This window comes from Schistocerca cancellata, chromosome 1 (assembly GCF_023864275.1).
Source record: "Schistocerca cancellata isolate TAMUIC-IGC-003103 chromosome 1, iqSchCanc2.1, whole genome shotgun sequence".
NCBI lineage: Eukaryota > Metazoa > Arthropoda > Insecta > Orthoptera > Acrididae > Schistocerca > Schistocerca cancellata.
The window spans coordinates 746,661,046-746,672,225 of NC_064626.1; the positions used below are offsets into that span (position 1 = coordinate 746,661,046).

General features: G+C 42.4%; 1 protein-coding gene across 1 annotated transcript in view; it reads right to left on the reverse strand.

Moving 5' to 3' along the window:
* Positions 1 to 10,899, reverse strand: part of LOC126162212 (lipopolysaccharide-induced tumor necrosis factor-alpha factor homolog) — a 136,763-nt gene extending 125,864 nt beyond the window's left edge. Inside the window, exon 1 of the mRNA XM_049918558.1 lies at positions 10,882 to 10,899. The gene's annotated coding sequence lies outside the window, so the exon portion shown is untranslated. The remainder of the gene's footprint in view (positions 1 to 10,881) is intronic.
* Between the last annotated feature and the right edge of the window lie 281 nt (positions 10,900 to 11,180).

The window sequence follows — 11,180 nt, forward strand, 5'->3', positions numbered from 1 at the left end:
CTAATGGAACATCTAACATAATTCCCTTCACTTCTCAACTCAAAATAGTCGTATGTGGAAAAAGGGCTAACTTCTGCGACATTTTGTTGATTTCAGGTTTAACAGACAGCCAGACAGCAGATGCATCTCGAAACTTTTGTATTATGTATGGGTAGAGCGCATAGTGCCAAAATACGTCGGAAAAGTATTTTCTACTTTAGCTGTCGTCTGGTAGTGGCATTTTATTCTTCTTCAAACCTTGTTTGACAGCTTTAACTCAGAACAAGTTTTCTATATGCATGTAATCAATAAACTGCATGTGCATTTTCAGACTGTTATAGATAACATCAGAGAATTTGCATATATCGTTGATGATTAATTTCTCTCTCATGTTTACTTTTGTTTTAACAACATTAAAGGAAACCTTACGAAAATTGTGAACTGTATTATAAAACATGAAATAAAACTACCCATGATAACCTCACAACGAAAGTCTGTTTTAATGAAACTGAGTATCTGTACACAAGCCTGCCGCTATCGTTACGAATTGGTAAAATACTACTCTCTTAGATTTTGATTGGGTCTGTGTTTAATTAGTATGCTGTGTCATACTCAAGAGGTATGCAAATGTGGCATTTCATAAATAAAGTTATGTATTCTTAGAAACCCAAAATTTGCTTGTCAGTAGCGGAAAGAGGCGTTACCTATTGTGCAGCATTGTAAATTTTTCACCATTGCACTATGAGCCGAAAGTATTTTCTTGAGATTTCCTTATCGATGTTTGATGTGACTGCTTGTAGCTCTTTCACAGAAGGGATAAAAACGCTACACTCAGTGAGACTCGAACTGCGAACCATATCAGACGCCTTTTCACAGGTCAGCACGTTACCACAGAGCTTGCGAAAAAGTATGTGCCGTATCTTCCTCTTACGAGACCAATAGTGGCTAGAACTCGTAAACCGCTATTTGAAGGACGAGATTAGTTGCGATTTTCACGTGCAACGACTTTCCTGGGCTGAAAACCGTAAATTTACAATCTTTTGTTACACCTCAAGCGATAATAACTCATATTATTCAATGGAAATGACACGTAAATCAAGTGAAATTTGAGTCTTAATTCCGTGCACACCAGGAAGTAACTCGTCGATCACAGAGTTGCCAAACATACATTGCCCTGTTGCCAAATCTCAGTTACGATACCAGCAGGAAGAAGACGAACGGATGTGATCTTACAGCGGGCTGGGAAGTGAACATAGCTGGTGTCTCCAAGTCGCGGCTGCAACGGCTTGGAACACGTAATGCGTCTGATTCGCTTTTCTGTAACTAGGTTTAGGGACTGGAGCGTAGTTACTAATAGTACTCATAACTGACTGCAAAATAACCATCATAAATCAGTAACTGTCATAGTTGTTTTTATATTTCTTTCGTAAGTGTACTTAAAACTAAGAAATACATTCACAAACGTTTTCGTGCCTCGCCGATAGTCGAGCACAACAAACAAATAAAAATTATATATATATATATATATATATATATATATATATATATATGTGTGTGTGTGTGTGTGATATATATATATATATATATATATATATATATATATATATATATATATATATAAATCAAAAAGAATGAGAGAGAGAGAGAGTAAAAAATTGTAAAGAAATTGAATCATGGTATGTAAAGAAATCTTTCATTAAAATGACACGTTCCATTACGAAAAATCGTATTCATGATCTAATGTAATCTAATCTAATCATATCATATTGATGACTAGCCATGAAGAGTCATGAATTATAGAAGTTTTTGCCAATACCAGTAACCAAATCTAAACTTGAAAATAAAAGACGACAATTTTTGTAATAAACCGGGACTTCTGTCAAGACCCTTTCGTCCCTGTTAATTAACCATGAAAGATGTCTGATATACCTCTATTCTGAAGTAACAAAGTGTGCATGCATTTAAAGATGAAGTGCGTGATGTGAAGTTCTGTGACAGAGATACGAACCCAACACGGTTCTTTCCCTGTCTACAGAATCCTTTTCATGTTAATATCAAACATCAATAATTAGTCGTAGATTACATTAAAACTAAACTAAATGTTGAAGACGTTACTTGATAACAAAAACGCGCTGCCTTTCTTCATTTACTTGCGCCTAGAAATGGCTATCGAGTACTTCCAAACCAAAAGGCAAGAGATCTTACTGCCTTCCGATATACGTCGCTGTCAGTTCTTCCATATGATTCGGTTGACATGACCTGTTTCAAGTTGTGTATGACAGACAATGTTTTAGAAAATCAATTGTTTTGCATTGCAATAAACAGAAAGATTTTCGCCGGCCAGTGTGACCGAGCGGTTCTGGGCGCTACAGTCTGGAACCGCGCCACCGCTACGGTCGCAGGTTCGAATTCTGCCTCGGGCATGGATGTGTGTGATGTCCTTAGGTTAGTTAGGTTTAAGTAGTTCTAAGTTCTAGGGGACTGATGACCTCAGAAGTTAAGTCGCATAGTGCTCAGAGCCATTTGAACCAAGAAAGATTTTCATTCTAAGCTATCCAAGTACAAAATTTTCGCTATATTACTTCAAGTTTAATATTCGCTTCTATAATGAAGGAAAGTATTTCACAGTTGCAAAACTCGCATCCGACTCATTGACCTTACACTTAGTCGCTGACTATAAATTCTAGCTCTGAGTGACACCAGATTAAGTAACCTAACGTAGCGAAGACTGTTTGCCAGTGCTCTCAGCAGAAAATACGCAGTTCACTCATTGGGCTCCATAAGTACACTGTAACAGTAATTTCTGTGTGTATGCAATGCATACGAATTAGAATTTATCGGTGCTCCCTCTTCCACTTCTGCATACAATATGCCTGACCTAAACGGGCCCTCTATCTTTACGGGCCCTGGGCAGTGCAACATCATACTGACAACAGTAATGTGCTGATACTGACAACCTGACTGTTGGTTTTACCTGATTTTGTAATAATTTAAATAAAGCAACATGACCCTCCAGCGGGAGACATTTCGTCCCTATTTTCCTTCTGTGAAATTTGTTAGTAAGCTTTTTGCCTTCCAGCCAGCGAAATGCGGCAGAATACGGCCGGTAAACGATTCACAAACCACGATTTAGTGCCGTTAAGACGATTTATTTAAACGTCACAAGACTGCACATATGTGCAATCGATTTCGAGATGCAAAGTGTTTGTTATCTTACTTTTGTGACAGGTGGGCATAAGTGATTTCCAAAGACTTTTTATTGTACTGAAATAATCTTTTGTCACAAAGTAACAAAGTAAGGGTTTTATTCGTATATAACTAAAATGAGCTCTAACATGGAAATTAAGCGTTTCCGGACACATGTCCACATGACATCTTTTCTTTATTTGTGTGTGAGGAATGTTTCCTGAAAGTTTGGCCGTACCTTTTTGTAAAACCCTGTATTTGTAGTATTTAGTATTATGTCTAAATACTTAGGGATGTGACGTACTCAGGATTAATCCTACAGTCGAATACAATCGAATTCATTCCCTTTGTTATAGGCATTATCTTCCAATTATTCACTTTTAAAGACACCTACTATTCATTATACCAAACTAAAATTTTGTCCAACTCTTTCTGCATTTCTGTACGATCGTCTAACAACGATACTTTCCCGCAGATAACTTCATGGTAAGGGGTACAGTCTGATGGTCACGCTGATGCTACAAACCTTAACAGATCATTTGGTTTGTCATGTTCTGCAGACAAGAACTGTTATTTTATTTGGAGGAAAAGCCTCAAGAATTGTTTGTTACTTAAAGCAAACACGGGCAGAAACAGTGAGCTTTCTGAATAAATCACCTCAAGATTACTACTAGAGTTATTGGTTTGCTCATTTGGCGCACTCCCTGGTGCAAGATTTCCTCTTTTATGGCACTTGGGTAGTTTGCTTATCACGTTTCTTACCTCTAACTGGCCGGCCGTGGTTGCCGAATGGTTCTAAGCGCTTCAGTCCGGAACCACGCAACTGCTACGGTCGCAGGTTCGAATCCTGCCTCGGGCATGGATGTGTGTGATGTCCTTAGATTAGTTAGGTTTAAGTAGTTCTAAATTCTAGGGGACTGGTGACCTCAAATGTTAAGTCCCATAGTGCTCAGAGCCATTTGAACCATTTTACCTCTAACTGCTTGTAAATGTGAGGATAACTTGTGAACTTGTGTACTGTTTGTGGTGTTAATGATAGCATAAGGAGGAGGGCTTGACACGGTGTCGGCACGTTGCCTGCTTAGTTCGATCAACAAAAAGGGAACCGCGAAACCATTGTACCCAACCAATTGGCAGAACACAATCGACAGTGTCGCATCTCGTCCTCCACAAATCACCGCTGCGAGGTTCAGAGTCTAATCCAGGACACTGGTGCAAAATCTGGTACTCAGCAACGTCACGCCACACCTCTTCACACCCCTCCCCTCCTCCCCCCCTCCCCCACCCCTCCCCCCACCACCGCCGTTTAAAAACAGGCGAGGACTTTATTTTCACTAGCCAGTATTGGGTGTGCCTACTTCCAATAACAGCACCATTACAGTATGTGGTAACGAAAGCCACATGCTAGAATGGCAAGAAATGATTTTTACTAATAATTAGCAGTCAAATTGTGCTCATAAAGTCGAAATAGCGAAAAGTTTTGTAGAAGTTAAAATGTGTGTGAATTAATGAGTGACCAAACTTCTGAGGTCATTGGTCCCTAGACTTACTACTGAAACTAACTTATGCTAAAAACAACACACACGCTTGTGTCCGATGGATGACTCGAACCTTCGGAGGGAGGGGCCGCACAATCCGTGATATGGTGTCTCAAACCACGCGGCCACTCCGTGCGGCTTTGTAGAAATCTTTTAAAGGGCTTTCTACATATTTTCGAGGGCGCTGAATCCGAATTTTCAAAGACGAACCATAATTTCGGCCCGGAAATGGAAAATCACCTCGACTTTTCTTGGTTTTTTGCTTATAACTACGAAACGACGGAATTTTCGGCAAAGTTGACTAAAATAAAGATGATAAAATTTCCGAGAAAATAGATTTTCGTCCTACCAACCGTATGGTGTGTAGCGCGTGTTGAAGTTGGCGTTATTTCAAAGCTGAAGAGATGGGTCATCTCAGGACCTAACCGTCGCGCCCTTATCTTACTTTTTAGTACATCCATTGCCGAATTCCATGCTCCAACAGTATGACGATGTTATTGGAGTAGTTGGTAGTTGATACTTGCCGTGCTGGAGGGATAGGATGTTTGCGAGATACCAGTGATTTCCCTTCCTTCCGACAGGGGTAAGGCCGGTCGTTTTGCTGGTCTCCTGCGACGGCAGCTGTTTACGAGTTCGCCCTCGGATGGTCGCTTGGAACGTATTTCTGGTCGTTAAATTCAGTGTAAGTGTATAAAATAGTAAATGAAATTAAATGAGCGTTTGGCAGGTCCGGCCGCCTTGGAGCAGGTCTTATTACATTCGACGCCACATCGGGCGACCTGCGCGCCGGTTGGCAATGAAATGATGATGCAAGACAACACAACACCCAGTCCCTGAGCGGAGAAAATCCCCGACCCAGCCGGGAATCGAACACGGGCCCCTTAGGACGGCAGTCCGTCGCGCTGACCATTTTTATTTTTATTTCATTTTGTTCGATAGAGTTCGTTGCATTCGGTCCGGGCGGACGTCAAGTTGATCGTTGATTCCTTGACTCAGTTTTTTTATTACAGAGAGCACACAGCCCTTTGACCAAACACGCTGAGTTACCGTGGCGGCAGCCATTCAGCTATCAGGGCGGACATGAAGTATATAATGAGTTCAAGTGAGATGTGTGTTCCATGTGATGGCGTACTGGATGATGGTAGGACAGTGTCATCACTTAGGAATGAAGTGGGCTTGAAGAATGTTCTTGAAACGATTAAGAGGAGGACAGATTGGATGGCAGCTCTTTTGAAGGACAAAATATTAGTTGAGGTTCGTGAACCATGTCTAAGGCAGTACATTAACGAAAAATTAATGGGTGCGGAGGCTAAGAGGATTGCGGCTAGTTGCAGCTGAAAAGAAACTCTATCTCCTTAAACAGATCTTGATTTCAAAACCATTTTTTGTTTGTGGGTAGGTTATTACGACAGAACCTCTGGCTCAAGAAAACAGGCTACCATCCAATCGACGGAACCTAGAGTATTATGTGCTTACGCAGGGGCTACGAGAGACTGTCGTGAATCTTGCTGAGAGACAAAACAATGACTTAGGTCGCTCAATAATACGTCGTATTGGACCAGTTCACGGCTCGGTTGCAGCAGATGCCCAGTACAACATCAAACGCATGAAGGTCGTGCAGGGCAGTCCAAAACAGGTATGGAGAAAAACCAGATCTATACGTCACAGTAATTGATGGTGCTATGAAGCGAATTTGCTACAACATCAGTGAAAATGATGACAAGTGTCAATTTTGCTGTCAGCAGTTAATAGACCAAATCCACGGTGGCTGGCATCCTTACGTCAGGACTGTGAAAGCTGGGCTGTTGAAGAAATATGGGAGTGATATAGTTACTACGTCGTCAGTGAAGAAATCAATTGTTGTTTGTTTCAGAAACACTAGTAAAATTCGTACAGATAGTTGGTATCACTCAAAAACCTCATCTCGAAAGGAGGAGCGTCGAAATGTGATTTAAACAACATCAGACACACTTGCTGAACGTATATGATCGCACTTTCACAGCACAACGAAATATCCCCTTCCAGACCAGTTTCTTACAGGTAACGAGGTCATCATGCCTGATACTGTTCAAAATTTCGTTAATCAACTAGTGATGAAAAGGAAGTGAGGAAACTTGAAGAAATGGAAGACCAAAGGTTTGCCCATAGTACACAGCATGGTGGCAGCTATCGGACAGAACTCTTTCTTGTCACCATTGCAAGCTGGTCTGGCCACATTCATCTGGAAGATGTAGGGCTCTATGAAAGTAGTTGATGTACTGTCTGCTTTAGGATGCAGTGCCTCCTACACAGGGGCAGTACATTTTGGGGTTTAGCAATGATGGCAAAGTGATTGGAATTTGATCCAAACGCGTCATTTCAATTTGCCTCCGACAATGCTGTCTACAGGATGCAAACTCTTGATGGAAACGGGGAGGAATCTGATTTACCACACCATGCGAAAGAGAGCCGTATTTCACATTGTTGTTTCTATAATTCCCCACTGTCAAATCTCATGACCTCATTAGTGTAACAAACACTCCAGTTATTTACCAATTACCTAGTATGACCGAGCGAGGTGGCGCTGCGGTTAGCACACTGGACTCGCATTCGGAAGGACGACGGTTCAATCCCGCGTCCTGCCATCCTGATTTGGGTTTTCCGTGATTTCCCTAAATCGCTCCAGGCAAATACCGGGATGGTTCCTCTGAAAGGGCACGGGCGACTTCCTTCCTTAATCCGATGAGACCGATGACCTCACTGTTTGGTCTCTTTCCCCAAAACCAACCAACCAACCTAGTATGAACTGAAATCAGTCATCTATTATCTTACTCATCTGTAATTTACCTATACATAATCTCATTTTGCTGATGAATCAAGTAAAGCGGTGCCAGTGCTACACGAAGTGCTGATAGGATGGTTCAAATGGCTCTGAGCACTATGGGACTTAACATCTATGGTCATCAGTCCCCTAGAACTTAGAACTACTTAAACCTAACTAACCTAAGAGCAGCACACAACACCCAGTCATCACGAGGCGCTGATAGGATGAAATTTCTTTTAAATTTCTTTAAGTTTATTATATTAAAGGCAAAAGAAACTGTTATTATGGCGACATTCACCCTGTTCCTCCCTTTCTTTCCATACCTACTACAACTACGAGGTGCATTCAAGTTCTAAGGTCACCGATTTTTTTTCTCCGGACTGGAAAGAGATAGAAACATGGGCATTGTTTTAAAATGAAGCCGCTTTCATTGTCAATACGTCCCAGAGATGGCAGCACCGTACGGCAGATGGAATTTTACCACCAGTGGCGAGAATGAGAACTGTTTTAAATACTTAAAATGGCCTTTTCCTTACTTGAATAGCGTGCAATCATTCGTTTTCTGAATTTGCGTGGTGCGAAACCAATTGAAATTCATCGACAGTTGAAGGAGACATGTGGTGATGGAGTTATGGATGTGTCGAAAGTGCGTTCATGGGTGCGACAGTTTAATGAAGGCAGAACATCGTGTGACAACAAACCGAAACAACCTCGGGCTCGCACAAGCCGGTCTGACGACATGATTGGGAAAGTGGAGAGAATTGTTTTGGAGGATCGCCGAATGACTCTTGAACAGATCGCCTCCAGAGTTGTCATTTCTGTGGGTTCTGTGCACACAATCCTGCATGACGACCTGAAAATGCGATAAGTGTCATCCAGGTGGGTGCCACGAATGCTGACGGACGACCACACGGCTGCCCGTGTGGCATGTTGCCGAGCAATGTTGACGCGCAACGACAGCACGAATGGGACTTTCTTTTCGTCGGTTGTGACAATGGATGATACGTGGATGCCATTTTTCAATCCAGAAACAAAGCGCCAGTCAGCTCAATGGAAGCACACAGATTCACCGCCACCAAAAAAATTTCGGGTAACCGCCAGCGCTGAAAAAATTATGGTGTCCATGTTCTGGGACAGCGAGGGCGTAATCCTTACCCATTGCGTTCCAAAGGGCACTACGGTAACAGGTGCATCCTACGAATATGTTTTGAAGAACAAATTCCTTCCTGCACTGCAACAAAAACGTCCGGGAAGGGCTGCGCGTGTGCTGTTTCACCAAGACAACGCACTCGCACATCGAGCTAACGTTACGCAACAGTTTCTTCGTGATAACAACTTTGAAGTGATTCCTCATGCTCCCTACTCACCTGACCTGGCTCCTAGTGACTTTTGGCTTTTTTCCAACAATGAAAGACACTCTCCGTGGCCGCACATTCACCAGCCGTGCTGCTATTGCCTCAGCGATTTTCCAGTGGTCAAAACAGACTCCTAAAGAAGCCTTCGCCGCTGCCATGGAATCATGGCGTCAGCGCTGTGAAAAATGTGTACGTCTGCAGGGCGATTACGTCGAGAAGTAACGCCAGTTTCATCGATTTCGGGTGAGTAGTTAATTAGAAAAAAAATTGGAGGCCTTAGAACTTGAATGCACCTCGTACAACACCAGCACAATAAATATTACTACTTTGCAGTCAACCACACGAGACAAATACAAACTTCATCCTTAACTAACGGGCACTGAAGAGAGACATGTTTATTCATTGATTCAAAACACTTCGTAGATATAGTATACTGCGAGTGAGGCAAGGATCCAGTTTCTAAAAAAACGTGTAATGCATGCATCTAGATAGACTTATTCTTTGACGAAGGAACATAAACAATCTTCCAGGACAAGTCCAGAACTCAGGCATTCCAACTGACATGTTACTGCATCTGAGGCATGACGATGACGCTTCACATCAATAAATGCGTCTTGAAGGAGATGTGACCGTAGCCTAATAACATTTGTCCTAATTATTCTTTTAATACGCCGTCGCATTAAGAAACGTCATTGAAACAGCAACATATCACTATTCAATGCGCAGATTACAGAGACAGCTATGTCTGCTTTTACAGCTACTTTGCAGACGTGTCGGAGATACTTCTGATACCATCATCTTTTCACCTCTTCCCTTTTCCATTGGGTGGCGCGTAGGATGAATGATTGACGGCAAAACCCCGTACGTGCTCTAATTTCTCAGATTTTCTCGTCATCGCCATTCCGCGAAACAATGACGAGAGGAAGTAATAAGTTGCCCGATCCTTCTCGGAAAATACGCTCTCAGAATTTTAACAGTAAACCTCTTCGTGAAACACACTTCCTCTTTTGTAACGTCGACGACTGAAGTTTTTTGAGTATCTCCGTAAAGGTCACGCACCTACTAAGATTTTATGACGAAGCGTGCCGCTCTTCGTTGCGTCTACTCTATTTTTTCTCATACTTGATAAGGGTCCCAGACTGAGAAATAGTGCTCAACAGTTGCTCGAACGAGTGTTTTGTAAGCCACTTCTTTCGTGGGTATTACATGTCCTTAAGATACTCTCAATTAATCTCAGCCTGGCGTCTGTATTTGCGTCATGGGGGTCAGACGTTCCAAACTGTTTCTTCTAGGTATTTTTACGGTGCTTATTTTTTCCCAGTGATTTGCAGCCAATTGTGCAAGAGAACAGTAGTGGATCTCTTTGCCTACCTGTGCGCAATACGTTACATTTACTTACATTGAGGATCCACTAGCATTCCCACCCGAATTCTGGCTACACTTTTATGGCATTCCATCCTCACAGTAGACTATAGCAGCGGCCGCGAACAACTCACAGCTTTCAACATTATCCACTAAATCATTAACATAAACTGCATACAGAAACGGCTCTGTAACACACCCCTGGGGTGTTCCGGAAATTCCCCGTGTTGAGCTTTAGCTGCAAGGAAGTTCCGAATCCAATCACAAATCTGGTGTCCGATGCACGGTAAGCTAATTTTTTCCATTAAAACGATAGCATGAAACAGTATCGGATGACTTTCGGAAGTAAAAGAACACGGTGTCATACTAGGCGCCTTTATCTACGGCACTGTGGATCTCGTGGACGGGCCGAGCGGGCTGAGCTTCGCAAGATCCTTGTTTACGGAACCCGTGTTGATTTTTAATGAGCGGATTTTCGTTCTCCATAGACCTTATAACGCGTGAGAATAAAATATGTTACATTAATTCTACAACAGACCGACGTCGTGAATGCAGTAGGCGACTGTAATCGAACGACACTTTTGAATGCCAAGACGTGCACCGTTTTCGTGTTGTTCGTTGTACTTTTAGAGGCGCAATAGCAGCCGCGTGTGCTTACCGTACGTGTTCCGGAGCGCGTGTGCTGCAACTGCGGCCTCAGCTGATGCGAACAATAAATATATAGTAGCGTGTTGCGATTATGCTGTAGTCATGGCAACGCGCGCGCGTTTATCCTCACAGTGCACACGGCTGTTTTGTGCGACACTTCCGTCAGCAAACAAGTAAACTTCGTTACCATAGCAGCGAACACTTTGCATGACACTAACGTGAATGACTCCAGTTCCTCACTCTTGACGCATCGACTGCAACTTTCGCTGATTATACAATTAAGGCAGATAGCTAGTTCGATATGAACCG